Source organism: Martes martes (assembly GCF_963455335.1).
Source record: "Martes martes genome assembly, chromosome: 10".
In the NCBI taxonomy this organism is placed as follows: Eukaryota; Metazoa; Chordata; class Mammalia; order Carnivora; family Mustelidae; genus Martes; species Martes martes.
Genome location: NC_137898.1, coordinates 39,168,513 through 39,174,764, shown reverse-complemented (window position 1 = coordinate 39,174,764; position 6,252 = coordinate 39,168,513).

The following is a 6,252-nucleotide window of genomic DNA, read 5'->3' as shown; positions in this document are numbered from 1 at the left end:
AGTGGTAAGTAAATTATGAATTAAAACACAAATAGGACTGGGAGTCAGAAGATATTAGGTTATCACTCAATGTCTCTGGCATCCAAACTTCTAAACTCAGTGGTATATGGCTAATTCAGGCTGAATATTATGATATGTGGTCAAGTGGGATGACCTCAAGTGGCCTAATCACAACTTTCCTCCCTACCCTGCTCCAGCAGGTAAGATCTGCTAGCCAATACCTTCCTCAGCAAGGGGCCCAGGCATGGTTCCTACTTATCCCTGAGTGGTAGGTTTCAGTCTGTACCAGCCCAAAGGATTATTCTAAGAAGCCCATCACTTCCTCCATGGAAACCAGGGTTCACATCATTCTCCTGGTACTACTACTTTACAAATAAAGAACCAGATAGCAGACAGTCTAAAAATAAAACACCCAATTGAAACCCACGGCCAATCACTGAACAACCATGCTTGAACTCCCAACAAAACCCCTTATCACTTTAGGACAGACTCCAACTTATTCTGGAGTCCTCAGGGCGGAGAGGGTAGTGTGAGCCGACCTCATTTTCTCAGGGCAAACGGTGGGATTGACTTCTTTTTTCTCTCAGTCCCCACTTCAGCCGGGTCACCCCAAGAAGCATTTTCCCACACAGATGGACTGTCTCTTCCAGACTCAGCTGAAACCTCTTCTTTTCAGCTCACTTCTTTCCACAATGGCAGAATCTCCCATGATGGCATCGACATCGCACAGGTGACTTTCTCATCGTCCTTCCCTTCTTCCCCAAAGCAGCACGTGACTTCAAACTTCTCTGGGTCTTTCTCATACATCTCAACCCTGAGACCGGCATCTAGGACCCTCTCAGCCTGCTTTATAGATGTTCATCCCAGAGATCATGAATCACACTTCCATGAGGTTATTTGCATAGAACAGTGCATGAAAAACTGAGGGGTCTATTTTCTGCACAGACAAACAGGAAAGGTGTTTCTGCAAAGGCAAACCAAGAGAGTTTCCTATGCAGGTGTTCTGTTGTTGTTTGCAGCCTGTTGAGATGCAGAATCTGGAACTGAACGCCTCAGCAGGAGTGTTGCCAATTTCCTTGGTAAAAGAACCACAAAGAAAATGGGCTGTGGATACTTGACCTTCATTTGCTGTTTTTGTTTTTATTTTTATTTTTATTTCCCTTTGCTGAGTAGAGTAACTGTTTCATCCATCAAAGGACAGACTGAAATTGTAGCAACATGTGCTCTCTCTTACATGCTGAAAATCTGGAAGACTCTTGAAAACCTTTTCCTCTTGATGAGAAGGTAGAGTGGGGCAGCACTGAGAGGAAGCAGGACAGTGGCAAAGTGATGTGGGAGAGGAGTCAGGGGAAGGGCGAGAGGTTAGAATGTTACAACACTATTTTGTGTATAAGAATCATAAATGCCTCTCTCGGAGATTTCTTGAGTGAAAAATCAGAAGTTACAAAAGGAGTAGAGACCACTTTAGAGAATCTGTGTATTTCATTAATTAAAAATACCTAAATAAATCCTTTGATTCAAATCTGCCATAATTGATTACATTTGCCTGCCCTTAAGTCTTCAGTATAGTAGAAAAAGTCATAATGCATTGTTTTAAATACCACAAGATGGGTTAGTTGTGAACTTGTGACATCTGCAAGATGTAATTAATCAGGGTTTTTCTGTAAGAGAAAGGCATAAAGAAGGAAGAAAAGCCATGAGGCTTCAAAGTCCTTATACTAAACCAGCAGCTTTTGCATCTTGCAATTAGCAAGGTTGAAAGTTGATTATATTAATGGAATTAGTTGAACAGATAAGAAAGGTAATTGTGTGAGGCATGCTTGGAATACGTCTTTTTGAAGAACATGATTTTTAACAATGGATTAATATCTGTGTGTACCGAAATAATTCTCTGCAGTTGTCAACAAAGCTGAAAACTTGCTTCGTTTTCTTCTTTTTCCTTAAGACTAGAGGTGTAAGGTAGCATAACATAAAGACTTTTGCTCTAGAGCCAGAATGGTTGGTTAGAAACTTACTTCCCCAACTCTCCTGCTCTATAACCTTGGTGATGTCACTCCAAATTTCTAAGTCTCAGTTGCCTCATAGGTAAAAACGAGAACCTCTAAGAATGCTTTATTTAGTAGAGGACATAAAACAATACAACTCTCAATAAATGTTAAATGCTTCATAATTGCTTTTATTTTGTCTATGCTGAGGACCTCGTGAACATTATCACACCTTATGTTTGGTCTGACCCTGTATGCACAATTTTGCTCCATAAAGTGAAATCCATTTCAAATTACAGAGTCTGAGGTTTGAGTTCAGGATTCCCTGTTTACTGAAGAACGACTTTGGGAAAGTCATTCAGCTTTGAGTTTCATATTTTGTGACTGTGAAATAAAAACAAAATAATATTTTGGGGAGATTTTTTGGTAAAAATTAAATGATTCATGAATCATCTGTCATGTCATTTATGTACCTTTCCTTTTCTTTAGTCTTTCCTTAATTGTACTGCTTAAGCATATTACTACTAAGTTTTAGCAAGTCTCATATTGAAATAGAATTGGATATGAGTTGGAAATACACCAATCTGCCCAACTTTTCTTAATTGGTGCTTGGGGAAGATTAAAAGGCACAATGCCTTTGAATGCCCTGTTACAGACCAAAAAAAAAAAAAAAAATCATTCATTTCGTAATGCTTATTAAATTATATTTTATTAAAAGGACATTTCTCTAAAACTAAAACTAATTGTTGTCACGTGTTCTACTCAGAAATAGAGAAGAACAAAATAAGTCTGTAAATGGGAAAGATAAAGTATTTATTCTTCCCTTACCAAGCTTATGATATTCAGATTTCAAAGTTTGGGATAGAATTACAAAATGCCTCATAAAATTTGAATAATTTTTTATTAAGGGATGATAAATGTCAAATGATGTGAGGAGCCAACAAAGAGAAGCCTGAAAGAGAGCTTCCATCGTGCCTGCCCAAATATTTACAGACTCTTTGGAGAAGACAGTCTTTGAGATGGAGACACAAAACCAAGGTAAAGTGCATAATGGTGATCTGGAGTGGAGGGCAGATAAGACAAAGTTAGGATTTAGTGCTTTTACTATTGCTGTCCAACCAACATTCAAAATTTAGTGGCACGAGACAACCATTTTACTGGGCTCACAGATTCTGTGAGACAAAAATTTAGGCAGTGGCTTGTCTTTGTTCCATAACTTCTGGGACCTCAGCAGGGAAGACTCCAAAGCTCAAGGTGACATGAAGGCTGGGTCCAGAAATCATGAGGAAGTTTCTTCAGCCATATAGTTAGCACATGGCCAGAGTGACCAGAAGGCTGAGTTTACCTGGAGCTCTGAATTGGATCACCTATTGCATCATGATGCAGCCTGGACTTCCTGAGCACGATGGCTGGACTTTGAGAAAAATTTCCCAAGAGCAATCAGCCCTAGAGAGCAAGGTGGAATTGCACGGCCTTTTCTCTCCTAGACTCAGAAGACACCCAGTGTTACTTAGAACACATTCTCTTCTTTACATTGAGTCACTCAGGCCTGCTAGATTCAAGAGAAGGGACCAGAGCCAAATTGCAGACTTGGTTAAAAACCACCACATAGAAAACAGTGACTTTATCTTTCTATTTATCACAGTAATAAATATGAGATGTTTGACATATTGTTTTAGAATACATGATTTTAGAGGTGGACGGTTATATTTTGGACATAATGGTTGTATAGGCTCAGAAGCAACTAGCAGTGTCCAGAGACACATGAATTTCTTACTCTCTAACTAGTTCACAATTGAAGATGTGGTAGTTGGTTCAGAAAGTTGAAACAGAAACAGTAAACTGAGCTTTTAGAAAGACTGTCTAAAAGACCAGAATATTTGAAATCTCATTACAGAAAAGGATAGGGAAGGTCTCAAATATCAGATGCATGAATAATTCTCTTTTTAAATATAAACATTGTGCTTTTGTGAGCCAAGGTGAGCTTTGCCAATAGGCTTATTTCTTTTTAAGGCAAGACTTTTCTGTGGTTTTTTCATAAAGAAATCACCTGTGATCTTCATTAAAAATCAAACCCTCTAGATATCTCATAACTACTTCAATATATTAAAAGACAGGGGTCTTTACATTTAAATAAAATTAAATTTTCCTACCTTAGCTTTGGCAGTAAGATCTTCTCCCTGTCATTACTTAGTTATAAATCTGGAGATGGATCAGAGAATCATAGAATCTTAAAACTTCAAAGAACATTGGGAATCATCAATCCAGTCCTTATATCTTATGCTCTCAGGGTAATGGAAATCGAAGAAGTTAAATGACTCACCCAAAATCATAGAGGGAATTAACAGCACAGCTTCCAATTCTAGGACGTTTCAATGAGTGTCTTTGTCTCTTCTCCCTGTCTTTCTTATGTCTCATTCTCCCCAGCTCTCAAACTTTTCTGTCATTAAAAAGAAATCACTTTTGTCAGACTGGAAACATCCTTTCTCATCAAACTGTAAAGAGTACAGTTTTAATATCACATTCTGACACAGTGTAAGAAACTCATTATTGTGACCTTTTTCCCAAATGTTTACACTGAGGATGGCTGTCAGTGTTTGACAGTTGATGTAAGGTTTCATATTTCAGAGAGGTTTGGATGACCAATAGTTCTTCAGCATTTTATTGTTAACAATTTGCAGGTGATGTGGATAACACAGGAAATATTTAACATTTTATTCATAATGTAGAGTGGTTAAGCAGAGAGAAAAAGCACTTGCTGACAATTCAAGTATTCTTCGTTTTTTTTTAAAGATTTTATTTATTTATTCGACAGGCAGAGATCACAAGTAGGCGGAGAGGCAGGCAGAGAGAGAGGAGGAAGCAGGCTCCCTGCTGAGCAGAGAGCCCGATATGGGGTTCAATGGGATCATGACCTGAGCCAAAGGCAGAGGCTTTAACCCACTGAGCCACCCAGGCACGCCTCAAGTATTTTATATAGTGTCTGAGTAAAATTTATTTTACTTTTGGATAACAGTAAGAGAAATTTGTTTATTATCTAATCACTTTCATTTCTTGAACTGTACCTTGGTTTTAAAACAGTTTTGTGACGCATCTGTGGTAATCATCATGTCATATACATTATTTTTCATGAAAGAAATTTAACTAAAACTTTGCTTTCAGCAACAAAGCTGAAATGAAATAACTTTTATAAATGAAATAACTTTTACCATTCTTTTTCACTTATTGACTGGTTGATTTATTGATTGATTCAATAAATACATGTTGAGTTCTAGTAATGTGCTAGGAACTGTGTTAGGAATTGGGGATATTAAGTGTCCTTAATTACCTCAAAGTAGGTCCAAGCACTACTCAGATTTTTCTGTGCTGGGAACAAAGAAAAAGAAATGATATCTAACTCCTGCCATTGGGAACATGGATTAGTGGCCTGGAAGAACTAAGGAGGGACAAGAAAGCAGGGATCAGATCATATGTTATGGTCCTTTTGTCCTGAATCTTACCAAGATCATGGTCTCTTCCTATGGAAAGCTATTGCTAATCATTCTTGATCTCAATGACATCTTCCTTTTTGTGTTTAGAGTATTTGTTGGTCTATATCTTTTATTTGGTGCTTATCTAAAGAGATTTTGAAATAAACATATAAATAACTCCCTCTCTCTCTCTACACACACACACACACACACACACACACACACACACACACATCTCCAACAACACTGAAGGTCCTTTGGGAAAGGAGACAATGAGGAAGAATGTGTTAATCAAGAGGTTTCTCCTAAATTATCTGCCAAAGTCTTTTGGGAATGTAGGTAACAAAAATTATTTGTTGAATGGTTTAACTCACACCAACTAATGTCCATACATTTCTTTTTATTAATCTTAAATTTCGTAGGTCATCTTTTTAATTGCCTCTTTGCAACCCTTCTCAAGTCTCAAGTATTTACCACTTACTTTTCTCTTTGTCACACTGTCCTTAGCAAAGCCCCAACTCAGATTTATCAGTGAGCTATTACCATAAGAAAACTCTATAACAAACCACCCCAAAGAACTTAAAACAATGATTTATTCTTATTTATTCATTTGTGAACCAGCTTGACTTGGGTGGATATAGGTAGAGTGGATCACTATTTGGCTCTTTGCTGTAGATTCTGCTCAGATCTGTGTCTATGCATCTCTAGTCCTCCTTGGTCCAGCAGTTAACCAAGTTGTGTTCTTCTCACGGGAAAGGATAGATAACAAAGAGCATAGCCATCATGGAAACATAATT